Consider the following 15,212-nt stretch of genomic DNA (forward strand, 5'->3'; position numbering starts at 1 on the left):
CTATCCATGAGGACTTGTTGGATTCCAGGTTAAGAATCTTTGAATTTGGGGGCAGCTGGGTGGCTCTATGAATTGAGAGCCAGGACTAAAGACGAGAGGTCCTAGGTTCAAATCTGGTTTCAGTTACTTCCTAGCTGTGTGACCCTGGGCAAGTCACTTAACCCCCGTTGCCTAACCCTTACTGCTCTTCTGCCTTGGAACCAATACAGAGTATTGATTCTAAGATGGAAGGTAAGGGTTTAAAAAAAAAGAATTCTTGAATTGTTCATAAATACTTCATTGTCAAAAGAAGTCCAAAAAAGCATTTCTTTGGGAGGTCCTTATTGCTCTCTCTGATGTCAACCATTTTAAAATCAGATGTGTATTATAGTATTTTATTTTAATTTAAAATTATGTATCAGTTATTTGGTAATATGTTAATTTTTATATTTCAGAAACTTTATTTTTACAAAAGGCCATAAAAAACCAGCAGATACTATCATTAAAGAAAGCAATATTGGACTAACTCTTTTGGAAAAGGGTTGGAGTTACTAAAGGGGAAAGAGACAATTTTTCATACCAGTTTATGTGTGTATCGTTAGCTTCTTTCCAAATTTTAGCCATCAATGTGAACTGCTACAAATCAAGGCCTGGGGAGGTGAAATATATTTTACCTCCTGGAATGAAGAAGTACCAGGAAAAGAAATGGCATCTGATATTCCAAACAAATAAATCAAGACACTGCTAAGAATGAGGGACTGACTGATTCCTATCAGGCTAGATGTGATTCCAGGGAGGTGGCTCATGAGAAATAAATTCCATTTTTAGTTTGCTTGCATGAACAAGGTGTAATCTGATGTAAACCTTAAGAGGTAATAAATATGACCCATCTGCATTCACAACTCTGACATTGAGAAATGTGTTCAAAGCTTTCTTGAGTCATTTTCTGTCTCCTGGAAGCACCAACTCTTGGGATTCTGTAAAATGATTACCTTCTGTTCAAAGTTGTGTTTGCTATTATTATTTGTCCTAAACTCCAGTGTATTAGTTCAATTCAATGGACCAAGGGTGGGTGAATAGAATTGGATCTAGTTGAAACTGTAAAGGAAATATTTTTTTTTTCTTTTTAGTTCCTCCCCATAGCCCTCCTTATTCTTCCATCCTTCATTTCCTTTCAGGAAGCCCCACAATTAAGATACCTTAATACCTGATTCTGTCCCCTTGCTGCCCAGGGAAACAACATTAATAATAATAATGAATAATGTTTTTTTCTTAAATATTTGCAAGTTTATAGAGAACTTTCCTCACAATAATTCAACGAAGCGAGAGGTGCAAGTATTATGAAATGTCATTTGATAGATGAAAAAACTGAGGCTCAGAGGGAAAATAAATTGTCCAAATTAACCCAGCTAATGAGTGCCAGAACTGAGCCTTGAATCCAGGTCTCAGGACTGCTGTCCCTGAGCCCCAGTATTATATGCTACTCTGACTTTGTACTCCCTGGCAACAGCTTGTTCAGGACTTTCTCTGCTGGCTTGCACCACTGAATTTTACTATCTTGACATCCCAGTTCCTTAGACATCCATGCCCCCTCCTGGGCTACAAGAGCTATTGTGCTAGATTCTGTTTAGTCTGTAAAATGAGGATACCAATAACCTCTGTTTCCCAGGGTTGTTATGAGGATCAAGTGAGATAACATGTGCAAAACATTATGCAAACCTTAACGCACTGTATAAATGCAAACTATTATTGTAGTTGTTATCATTATGAGACTAATCTGAGGTACACGATTAATGACCACTAATGACTTAATCGGTTAACCCCTCGAGACATTAGAGTCACTTCTAACAGATACCAAAAACATGAAATCTCAGAATTTAAAGGGATCTTATGAAATATCCATCCAACAAATAACTTAATAGAGATATGTTCCTTCTACAAGTGGGTATCTGACCTCTCCTTGAAAACCTCTAGCGACAAGGAACTTACTACCTCCTAAAGCAAAAAACCACAATACTTTGGATTGCACTCTTTTTAGTGAATTTTTCCGTATATTGATTGGAAATCTGTATCCTTCCTTGCCTTAACCCAAAAGGCTGGCAATGGGAGAAATTTCAGCTAAGTTGGTAAGAAGATATTTGGGTATTATTGGAGTTCAGAAGAAGAGACCATTTTGCATGCTTCCAATCACACCCTGTAGAAGATATGTTTGCTGTCTTCTTGGAGAATCAGCCCTCTTGGTAAAGAAAGAAAATATGTATTGAAAGGATACCTGATCTTGGCAACTATTGAGAAAGCTTGAGAGCTGGGGATGGCGGATAAAGAGGGAATTTTGCTATCATTAAGAACTTTAGAATAAGAATTAAATTAGCCTTCTTCATCTCTGCATGGTTCTGCAACGGAATGAAGAGGTGGCCCTAGAGACTACTGCAGCAGGAGAACCCAGGAATATCTGAGATCCAACTCAATGTCTTCTTACAATGTTCTGGGGTTCAAGAAAACTTAGAAAACAAGGGCAAACAGATTTCTCATCAAATTTTAAACCTGTGTGGATTTCTACAGAAATTTAATCCATCTGTTTTTTATTAATTTATACTCAAATCATCAAAATGCTGTGTTGCAAGAATTATTTGATGTCTGGAAAGCCTGAGGAAATTTGCTTTGTAAAGATTATTATTATTTAAATATTTGCTTTGTAGTGAGGAGTTTCCTTTTATCAAAGAGAAATTCAGACAATCCCTGCTTTGGGCCAAACTCTATACCCACAAACCCACCCCAAATCTCACGTTCCCAGGCCATGATCTTATGATTCATGATGTTCCAGGCCTGAAAAACTTTACAGCCTTTATTATTACCATGAATGCACAAGGTTTTGGAGGGAGATGCTCTTCTCCCAGGCTTATGGTGCCCAAATCTTTCTGCCACCTAAGCTCCAGCCCAGTAATCTATGATCCCATGATCTCCTGCCATCTACAAGGCAACATGATTAAAGCCTCACATCATTGTCCATACCACATCATGCCATCAGTCTTTTTTAGCTTCACAGCACTCGTCTTTAGCAATGCCATTCTCTAAGTTTTCTGAGCCAAAAATCTTAGAATTCTCCCTGATTCATGATTCTCCCTATCTCACCTACCTTACTTCCAGGAGTTACCGATTCTCCTTCAGAATGGCTCCTTAATCATCCCTTTAAAATTTCCAGCATCACCATGATAGTCTGACCACGCACAGCCGATATAATGTAGTACAAAGAGTACTAGATTTGGAGTTGGAGGACCTGGTTTTAATGGCTGTCACTGCCTCTTACTATTTATATAACTTTGAATAAGACTCTAGCTCTCTGGGTCTCATATTCCTTATCTATAAAATTGGGGTTTGAGGTGGGGTGAATGGACTTGACTCATTTATAAAGTCTCTTGCATCTCTATTATAAAGATAATAATAATAGCTAGCGATCATATAATACCAGATACTGTGCTCAGCACTTTATAAATGGTATTTTATTATATCTTCATAATAATCCTGAGAAGGAGATGCGATTACTATCCCCATTTTACATTTGAATAAATTGAGGCAACCAGAGGTGAGTTTGGCCAGGATTACCCAGCTAGGAAATCTGAGGCTAAATTTGAACCTAACATTTTCTTGCCTTCAGGCCAAGTTCTCTGTCCACTGTGCCACTTAACTGCCTATCTAAATAGCTAGGATTATGGCCACAACTGCCCTCTTGTGATTCTAATCCATACCAGAACCAAACCTTCATTTTTGACTACCACTTAGTAATTTTCCTTAAACAGCAATCTCATAACATCACTGCTCGGTTCAAAAACTCCCTAAGACCCAGAATCATAAGTATCCTGCTGGAAGGACCCTCAGAGACCAAGTTCAACCTCCTAATTTCAGATGAGAAAACTACAGCCCAGTTCTCTTTTCACTGTTTTCTCTGTTTCCTTCCTGTCAAACCAAAACTCTCTGTCCTAATTTTCAAGTCTTTCATAATCTCCCCTTGTGTTTCCTAGCTATGTTTATTGCCTTATCATCAACCTTCTCCTTTTAAGAGGTCTTTGTTTCTGTTTCTCAAACACACACACATACACACACACCATGACTATCTCTGTCTCTTTGGCTTTGCTCCTGTTTGTCTCACCTAGAAAATTCTTTCCTTTCTCCTCAGCTTATCCAAATCTGGTTCATCCTTAAAGGGGCAGCCAAAAGTCCTCCTTCCTTCATGAAGTCTGCTCTGTCTTCCTTTCTCTCCCTTCTCCAGTCTCCTCTAGTAGTTATCACCTATACGATTGAATTTGCCCCTTTGTTGAGACATGACTCTAGAGAAAGCAGAGATTCTGATTTTCGCTCTTATGTTGACAGCCAGAGTGAATTGAAGGTGAGGTGTTTTATGTCTGGGTAAAAATGAATGACTTGTTTGGAGCAAAGAATAATTATCAAATTTTCTGTAACATTAAACAGATTTTCTGATTAGGGTTTTGATGTTAAAGAATCGCTCTACTGCAAATATGAATAGCATAGAGATATGTTTTGAACAATGATGTATGTATAACCCAGTGGAACTGCTTGTCGGCTTTGGGATAGGGGAGGAGAGAGCAGGGGAGGGGGATTATGAATCATGTAACCATGGAAAAATACTCTAAATAAAATTCTAAAAAACACACTAAAGAGATCTACATGTGCTTAATTTGACACATTAAAAGAAACTTATGGGAATCCAGTAACACCAAGAGCTAGAGTCTATGCCTTGCAGAGCCGTTTTAAAGAAAGCAATGAGTCTATATTTATATAGTACTTAATAGTTCATAAAGCCTGTTCTTCTTCAGAAAAGCCCATTCTTCATGTTTGCCCTTTGCAAATAATAGAATCACCATTTTATAGGTGAATAATAATAAGTGACATTTGTACAGAATTTTAAGGTTCTGGGGGCAGCTGGGTAGCTCAGTGGATTGAGAGCCAGGCCTAGAGACAGGAGGTCCTAGGTTCAAATCCGGCCTCAGACACTTCCCAGCTGTGTGACCCTGGGCAAGTCACTTGACCCCCATTGCCTACCCTTACCAATCTTCTACCTATAAGTCAATACACAGAAGTTAAGGGTTTAAAATTTAAAATAAAGGAATTTTAAGGTTCTCAAATTGCCTTTCATACATTAGCTCCTACATTCCTCTCAGCAGCCCCACTAACTTGCATTGCAGCTATTATGATACCTTTAGTACCTATGAAGAAAATGAGGCTTGGGGTTGTTAAGAGACTTGCCAAAAGTCACACAGTGAGTGTTGAAAAATAATTTTGAACCCAGTTCTCTCTGGACTCAAAGTCAAACACTTTTCTCTCTTCTTTGCTCAGAGACCTTAAGTGACTGTTCAGAGGTGGAGAGAGCTAGGATTTGAAGCCAATTCTTGGAATACGAAGGATCTTTCCAGCAAACCACAGCTGCCTCTCTTTTTTTTTTAAACTCTTACCTTCTGTCTTAGAATAAATACTGTGTATTGGTTATAAGATAAAAGAGTTGTAAAGACTAGGTAATGCGGATTAAGTGACTTGCCCAGGATCACACAGCTAGGAAGTGTCTGAGACAAGATATGAGCCCAGGACCTTCCATTTCTAGTCCTGGCTCTCTATCTGCTGAGTCACCTAGCTGCCCCTCAGAGCTGTCTCTTAAAGAGGTTCAATCACCCACTAGACCACTGGAAACATAGGAAAGGGTTTGGCATTGTCATTGGTCACATCTAACTCTTTGTACAAAAAAAAATTGGGGGTTTTCTTGGCAGAGATCTTGGAGTGGTTGACCATTTCCTTCTACAACTCATTTTACAGGTAAGAAAACTAAGGCAAACAGGGTTAAGTAAATGTTTGAGGCCAGACTATAACTCAGGGAGATGAGTCTACTTTATCCCAGGCCTGGAACTTTACTCTGTAAGGGTTAAATTAAGGAGTTTGACAAAGTGAGGAGAGCAGTTAAGAAAGAAGTATAGATAGAAAGATAGAAAAGAGGAAATAGAGATTATTAATCGTATTCTCTATAAACATGCCTAAAATTCCTAATATTACCTAAAATTTCCTAAAACTACCCCTAACTGTCTTCTGAGGACAGTTTCTTCTGCCTAATATACCAGGTCTATCTAACCTAGTCTATCTATAAATTATTCACTAACTACCCAATTCCCTAAAATAATAGATAGCCTCCATTCACTCACTCTTTCAATTAGTTTTCTATAGCAGCCCAAATGTCAGTAGCCAATTACCAGCAGATCCTCAGAGACAGAACTCCTGCTCTCTAGAGATCCCAGAGGCAAAGAGCCTCATCTGTCCATGGCTTCTTCCTATGTCTCCTCACTGACCAACTGTCCCCCACTAACTTCCTGTCAGAGGGCCAGCTACTTCCTCTTCTCAGTTCTGGTCTCCCTGATAATAGAATCTTCAGCTCTGGCTCATTGATCCTGTCAGTTCTGATCTACTTAGAAATCCTGCTCTCTATCCTCTTAAGGGAACAGAGGGAGAGATTAAGAAAATCCCTTTAACATATCCCCCTGAGATCCTTTGGGAGACTAGTCTCCCCAATGGATCTTTCAAACATAACTATCTTATATTTATATTCCTATACCTAGTCAAAGTTGCCTATATTATTAATTCAAATATAAAACTATACTAATATGAGAAATAGGAAGAAGTAAATAGAGAAAGAAAAAAAGCAAAACAAATCTTGGTTTACAAGTCTCAAATTACAAACAATTACAAATAATTACAGTTACAAATAACACAATCCTGACTATACAGAAATTAGAACCTAAGGATATTAATCCAAATTCAACAAATACCATATAAAAAGTTCACAATGATTATGTACAAAAATATGTAAGAATACTATATAAATACAATACCACATTATCACCTTCCTACCCCAGGAGAGGATTATAACTTGCTCCGCTATATTGTCAAATTTTTAAAAAATGTAAGTCATTGTCTAATTGACAAAAGGTCAAAGATATAAACAGGGACTTTTCAGATGAAGAAATTAAAGCTTTCTATAGACATCTGAATATAAGCTCTAAACCACTCTTTTCTAGAGAAATACAAATTAAAGGGAACTCTAAGGTACCATCTCACACCTATTGGCCAATATGACAGAAAAGGAAAATGATAAATTTTGGAGGGGATGTGCAAAATTTGGGACACAAATGCCCTGTTGGTGGAGTAGTGATCTAATCCAATCATTCTGGAAAGTAATTTAGAACTATGCCCAAAATACAATAAACCTATGCATACCCTTTGATCCAGCAATACCATTGTTAGATCTGTATTCCAAAGAGAAGAAACAGCAAAAGAACCTACATATATATTTTTGTAGTAGCAAGGAACTAGAAATTAAGAGGTCATGTATCAATTAGGGAATAGCTGAAAAAGTTGCTATAATATATGATTGTGATAGAATACTATTATGCTATAAGAAATGACAAGAAGACAATATATAGACAACTTCGTCAGATTTATAAGAAAAAGAGCCATCGCCCAATTGATAAATAGACTAAAAAAAGGGAAAAGTAGGATGATTTTGGAAAAATCTGCAAGGACTCACAAAGACTGATACAAAGTGAAGTGAGCAGAACCAGAAAAGTATTGTATGCAGTGACAGTGATAGTTTTTTGATGAACAACTGTGAATGACCTGGTTATTCTGAGACAATCCCAAAGACTCATGAAAGAGATGAAAAATGCCATCTGCCTTCCAAAAAAGAACTGATAGTCTGAATGCAGCATGAATCATACTATATTTACTTTCTTTTTTCTTCTTTTCATCTGAGACCTCTTCCCCAAAATTAGTCAATAAGAGAAAATGTTTTACATGATTCCATATGTAAAATCTATATAGGATTCCTTAACCATCTCAGGGAGGAGGAAGGGAAGGAGAGAGGGGTAGGGAAAAGAGAAAGAATTTAGAACTTAATTTTTAGTGAATGTTAAGAGATTGTTTTTACATGTATTTGGGGGGAAATAAAATAACATTTTACAAAAAGTTTGAAATTAAATTTAATTCGATTTGGAAAACACTTATTAGATTCTTTCTTTTTGATGTATACTAGTCCCCACATCTGGATCTTGGAAGTTCCATATTCATACTCTTATCTTACTCACTAACTCACTTGACACATGATTCTTTGTTCTGACTCCAGCTTTATACTCCAGATCTCCATGCCACTAAATCCTACAGAATGCTGTTCACATTCTTTCTCACTCAGATCCTCTAATCAAAAGCCCAGGAGAATGTAAATTCTTTGAGGGCAGGAGCTACATTTCATTTTTGCTTTTGTATTCCTGGAAACTAGTATGGTCTATAATAAAAACTTTCTGATTCATAACTTGATTGACCTCAGATTCCTTTTAGCTCTAAATCTATGAACATAGCACAGTGCCTGGCACATGACATTTATAGTAGATGTTTAATAGCTAACTGACATCTGATAGTCTGTGTATGTGGAAGAGGGGGAAGAAGTGTATGGTGCTTTGCATGGAGTAGATGATTCTAGAATAAATGGATAAATATTAATTCGCTAGATGGATAGATCAATTTCTTTATGTTAAAAGAACATGTTTCTACTCTTGATGCCTAGGTAATATGGAACAATTATAGGCAGCTTCTGGATTTCTGACTTTCCAGAAATAACCTTCTGCCTTTCAAGTCAGGTATCCCTAGAGTCTTACACTGTAAGGTCAAGAAACTTACTTCTGGCTGCAGAGCTACCAAGTTGGTTAGAGGATTTGCATCAATGTCTCCATACCTCAATTTCAGTACTTTTTGTATTATACTAGGCTGACTCTCAAAAACCATAGAAGAATACAAAGTTTTATTTGTTTCTTTGACAGATAGCATTCTTATTGTCAAAAACTAAAGCTTGTATTGATAAGCTAAAATTGTTATAACTTTAAATGAGCTAATGTTGGTACTGAGTATTGATAGATGGTTGATAATGCCAAGCTGTTAGGGTAAACTAACTAACTTGTAGGCAGTGGATGGAAGGCTGGAAACAGTTTGATACAACCCTTCTTTATTTTCTTCTATGGGAAGAGGTAGGGAGAGGAAATGGAAGGAGAGAAACTAGGAGTTAGGAATAGGATAGGAACTCTTTTAACCTTATGCTGAAATATCTAAATAAGCCCCTCCCAAAAACTAACTGCTTTCTTTGCAGTGTCTTCTTGCCTAATTAGGCTTCCTTAAACTACTCTCACTAAACTAAAATTAAATTCTATCTTGCTAACCTATGCTAAACAAAGAACCTTCAATTTATGATGAACTCCTAAAAGTAATTTATGAAAAACCAAAAGCTGCCTGAAGCCAATTGTCAGATATAACAGTTAGAATCTCTTGGCAGAGAAACTCTGACCCAGGCCTGCTTCCAAGGCAGAGAGAGTGGACAGAGAGCCTCCTCTGGCAGCTGCTTCTCCCTTCAGGAGAAAAGCTCTCAGTAAACACACTCTTTCTCAGCTTCACATGCATATCTCAACTCTGAAAGCAACTTTCTCAAATAACCAACAGATCTTCTTGGTCTAAGAGAAATGATCCAGCAACCAAGGAAGCCAGAGAGACAGGACCCAGAACTCACAGAATCTTCTCTTTTAACACAGGATTCTTAAGGAGCTGGCCACAAGATCTGTCTGCTCAGTCTCTTAAAGGAGACAGCATGATATTAATAAAACTCCCTCTGATCTAAAACTTCTGCTTCTAACAAGATAAATGAAATTAAGAAATTCCTTATAACAGCATTAATCATAAACATATAGCCACACAGAGTAAGCCAAACAGACAAATTAATTAGAAGCTCTGAAGCTTTGGTAATAGTATATGCAATGTGAAAATAAACTATCCTCCAATGCTTGACTTCAGTCCATTTTTGGCATGAGAATTGGGGGCCAAAATGCCCCGTGAATAGAATTTTCAACCCGGATTCAGGAAGACCTGAATTCAAATCTACTCTCAGACACTTATTAGCTATATGATTCTGGACCTTAACCTTTCTCATACTCAGTTTCCTCAATTCTAAAATGAGCATAATAGTAACACCTACCTCCCAGAATTATTGTGAGTATAAAGTGAGATTATATATATATATATATATATATACTTGTAAAGTGCTTTGCAACCTTGAAGTGCTTCATAATTACTTTTATTACATGTAAGTCATGCTTGATGGACAAAGTAATGACCTGTAAGTCAAAATATCTGGGTTTGATTCCTTTCTGCCATTTTTTTGCTCTGTGGTCATGGGGAAAGTTACAAATTCTCCAGCAGGGGAGTGTCTAGAACTCTGATCCAATTCCATGATTTTGTGGTTTAGGAAATTGAGGCCAAATGACTTGGCCAGGCATTCACAGGTAGAATGTAGGAGAACTTGGATTTAAATTGAAATCTTCGGGCTGTAAATTCAATCATCTTTCCATTTACATTAGGACTCCTTTGATGGTACTACCTGATGGGGATGACCTAATGTCAAACAGTTGTATTATCAGAGTTTGTTTGTTTTTTCTCTCTGGTTGGCTATGAAGAATTTGAGCCCTTGATATCATTCACTATGTCCTTATTTCCTCAAATCACAAATTTCAGCTAGACAAAAATAAAAATACCACCGGTGTCCTAGATCTCTCAATTTCTCGCCCCAAACTTTAAAGCCATTAGATAAATATTCTAGATTTCTTCTGAAACGTACCATAATGTGGCAGATAGCATAGTAGACTCAGAATCAGAAAGAACCTGAGTTCCATTTCTAACCTCTAATACTAGCTGTGTGATCACATAACATCTTTGAACTATTTCTTCATTTGAAAAAGGTGATGCATATTACTCAAAAGGATCTGTGATCTCATTCATTCAGGAATTCTCTCCATTGAAGAATATTGCAACCTAGCCTCAGTTTCCCAAACTGTAAAATCAGTACATTGATTAAGATATCTACTCATTCCCTACTCAGTAAACTAAAGGGGGTTTCCTTTGTCTCTAAGATAAAATATAAGCTTTTCTTGTTAGCTTTTAAAGCCCCCCACGATCTGACTTCATCTTCCCCTTCCAACCTTATTGGAAAAACCACATTATACACTTTAGTCAAAATGGACTCATTGCTTTTTTTCATACATGACACTCCATATTCCATTCCTGTTTTTGCACTGACTGTCCCTCAGAGTTGGAATCTAATCTCAATTAACCTCCATCTCTTAGAATTCCTTATTTCCTTAAAATCTTTGCCCCAGTAACACCCATTAAAGAAAGCCTTTCCCAATTCTCCCAAATACTAATGCCTCCCCAAAAATTATACTAAATTTATATACTTTATATATGTATATACACACACACACACACACACACACACATTTAAGGACATGTTGTTTCCCCACAGAAATCTGAATGTAAACTCCTTGATTTAATTTTTTTTTAAACCCTTGTACTTCGGTGTATTGTCTCATAGGTGGAAGATTGGTAAGGGTGGGCAATGTGACTTGCCCAAGGTCACACAGCTGGGAAGTGGCTGAGGCCGGGTTTGAACCTAGGACCTCCTGTCTCTAGGCCTGACTCTCACTCCACTGAGCTACCCAGCTGCCCTGTAAACTCCTTGAGGACAGAGACTGATCCATTTTTTTGTCTTTGTATTACCAGCACCTAGTATTGTGCCTAACATGTAATAGGTATTCCATAAATGCCTTCTGACTGATCATTTGATTGGCCTAAGATTCCTTCCAGCTCTTGGCCTGCAATCATAGCTCAGTGCCTAATACATATGAATATGTTAAATCAATGTTCATCAATTAACTGACCAACTGACTGACATCTGAGAATCTGCCCATGAGAGAAAAGGGGCAAAAGTGCATGGTGAGCTGAGCAAAGGCTTTCGTCTTCAGGGAAGTTCAGGGAATGTCTAAGATATACAGTTTAGATAGCATAATGTTACATTGAAATATTAATATAAGGTCACAAACATCATCTCAGATATAACTGAGTTAGTACCATAGGATGTGACTGAAACACACCAATAGAGAAGAGGAGTGTTCATCTTCAAAAGAAACAGCTAATAGAAGGAGAAACTGTTAATAAAGGCATTACTAAAGTTTCTTTCTGGTGAGAAAATAATAATATTTAAATAGTATATTCAACCAGTCCCACAGTTCAATAATTTTTCTTGAAGATGCCTTTGTGTGTATGACTTTTCCAGTGATATTCCAGTTAATTTTGACTTCTCAGATGGTGCTTTAACTCAGTTGAGAACAGCTATCATTGACACTTTTTAATAACAAAAACTGCTTGATGTGTTAATTTGATAAAATATCCAATTTGTGGGGATTCTGATCCTAATGAAATGTGATGACACGTTCTGACCTGTTTAAAGTTGTGACTGATATCGAGTTGAATTTTTTGTAAATCAATTTCATCTTGAGCCATTGCAAAAAGTGTAGGAGGAAAAATCTAAAAAAACTGAAGATAAAATGAAATCTGCCTTAGTTTATCATTATTTTCAGATTGATTAAAGTATGTGTTAAAATTTTATTCTTTTAAATGATCACTTTCATTAAAAAAGTTCAAATCTATTATATGTTTAAAATTAGTAACTGATTCATTTGAAGATTTTTTGTTTTACAGATAAAGAATGATTACTTCACAAACCACAGAGAGGATCTCAAGGTTCAATAAGAATTAAAGGAGTGGAGAAAAACTTGAAATCCCATTGTCAAGAAAAGTCTTGTAGACATATGTAGTATTGTCTTTCTGTAAAAACTGCTTGCAAATTTTAAATACATTATCTGTAAAGTTTTAGTTTAGACTAACTAATGGGTTTCATTTTGCCACTGAGAAGGGTTTAAATTACTTATTAAATATGCCATTTAGTAACATAAAAATGAGTATTTACCTATATTGTCTTGAAAGGATTAGAACCAAATTTTGCATTTGGAAGAAATTACTGTCTCATTCACGTGTATTTTTGGTGCTGGTTCAGCAAAAATTATTCTTCAAGTTCTGATATTGTCAGTAATTCAAGCCATTAACATATCATGCTTTGAAATTAATATTTTCTAATGTAACTCTCCATATCCTTTTGTGGAGGGGAGGGAATGGAAGGGTATGATAATAAGTTGTTATTTGTTCATCCTCTGGATGTGGAAGACCACCCAAAATTATAAATCCTGTCCCCAGAATAAGACATTTATGCAAATTAGTGGATATTGAGGATTTTAAGTACTAAACATAAAAAAAATTTCCTGGTTTCTTTATTTGCTACTTTTTTTTCGGAAAAGTTAATAATACACAAATGCCAGCAAGAAACTTTTTTCAAGCACTTACTATATTGTTTTGAAGAGACAGATGCAGTATTAGCTACTCTCAATATGTTTTATAATTCTGTGAACATTCCTTTTATATAGGTGATGTTACAGTTCCACAAGTTCATTGTCAGCCTTTAATAGTATTTAACATTAATTGGATTTGCTATTTTTATTAACTGCAGAGTTTAATGAGTCAGATATATATTTTTGAAAGCAACAGTTCTTTATATGACAGTCATATTTTGTAACAGTGGCATTTTTTGCAATCTCAGTAAATTCATGATATATTCAGTTTCCAAATGATGAACTCCAGTTGCACTCAAATATATTTGTTTTTGCAGCATCTTAAAATAAAGAGCTCAAAAAACATTTTTAAAAAGAGAGAAAAGTAGAAACTATATGACAGTTAGGTATATGCCCATCTGGAAACTCACAAGCCTGAGGACAGCACAATTGAATAGTGAAGATAAACAGAGACAATAGCAAAAGGGATTAAACTGAGAGTTTTGTTATAGAGAGCTCAGGCAGATGGAGATTGTAGATGATGCTTCCTTACATAGAGGAAAAACACACTTGTTCTTAAGGGAGATATTTAGATAGTTAAATGTCTAAATTTAACCCAAACCATACTAACAACAATAAATTTAGGAACAAATACAATTCAGTTCAATATATATTTTTAAGTATCTATTATATACAAGTAACTGCTGGGAGCAAGAAGTATCTTTCCACAAAGCAGATAACTTCAATATTAAAAGCAGAGTATCCAAGAAATTCCTTGATGCTCTATAGTTCAGATAGGAAAGAAAATAATGCTACTCTTGGTTTAATTCTGTCCTACAAGGAAGAACTAGCTATTGTAGAAGTAAAAAGAACCTGTGCCATTTTAAAATTGATAATACTGAAGGGAAGGAATTGAGCAAAAGCAATCACCCAAGGCATGAGGATTCTTTTGGCAACAATGTTTATTAGCAAATAGCCACCAAACTATAGTATTATCAATGGAAAGGGTCTTAGACTTGGAATCAGAAGACGTGTTCAAAAGCCACTTATTCTACATGACCTTGGACAAGAAACTTAACTTCTTTTTGAATATCAATTTCCACTTATGTAAAATTCAGATAGTAAAACTTACACTCTCTATGTCAAGTGTTTTAGAGACTAAAGCACTTCATAAACCTTAAAGTGCTGTAGGATTATGAATTAATCAATCAGCAAGCATTTATTAAGCACCTACTGTATACATATAAACACAACCATGAATATTTTTTTATTATTATTAATGTCAAAAAGCAACATAAAACTGCAAGACTAGTGGTGGAGGGAAGTAGAGTAAACTGAGAATTGCAAAACAGGTTAGATAGCACAAAGGTTCTCATTGTTCTTCATTGGTTTTAGAGACTAAAGCACTTCATAAGCCTAAAAGTGCTATAGGATTGTGAATTAATAAATCAGCAAGCATTTATTAAGCACCTACTCTATACACATAAACCCAACCATGAATATTTTATTATTATTGTTGATGTCAAAAAGCAACACAAAACTGCAAGACTAGTGGAGAGAAGTAGAGTGAACTGAGAATTACAAAATAGGTTAGATAGCACAAAGGTTCTCATTGTTCTTCATTGGTTAATTATTCAAGATTAAAATATCTATTTACTAGAATTGAGACAGAAATGTAAGAGGAGAAGAGGGACATAATTTTGAAAATGCTTCATCCATCCTCCTTCTTGAACACAATCTTTTTTCAGAAGCATGTAGTCTTTAAAAGAAGCATTGTCTTGGAAAACTTTATTTCAGGAAAAAATATCTTGTCTCTTTTCCAAGATCTAATACTTTCTCTGCTCCCATCTCTAACACACAAGTCTTAATGTCTTTCCTGATATTACAGTAAATACAATGTGTATTTCCAAGTTTCTCTTCCCTTCA

General features: G+C 36.0%; 1 protein-coding gene across 1 annotated transcript in view; it reads right to left on the reverse strand.

The window, feature by feature from the left end:
* IDO2 (indoleamine 2,3-dioxygenase 2) overlaps nt 1-15,212 on the reverse strand; it is a 100,138-nt gene that overhangs the window by 13,448 nt on the left and 71,478 nt on the right. The gene's annotated exons all lie outside the window — the stretch shown is intronic.

The sequence above is a fragment of the Gracilinanus agilis genome, chromosome 2 (assembly GCF_016433145.1).
Source record: "Gracilinanus agilis isolate LMUSP501 chromosome 2, AgileGrace, whole genome shotgun sequence".
In the NCBI taxonomy this organism is placed as follows: Eukaryota; Metazoa; Chordata; class Mammalia; order Didelphimorphia; family Didelphidae; genus Gracilinanus; species Gracilinanus agilis.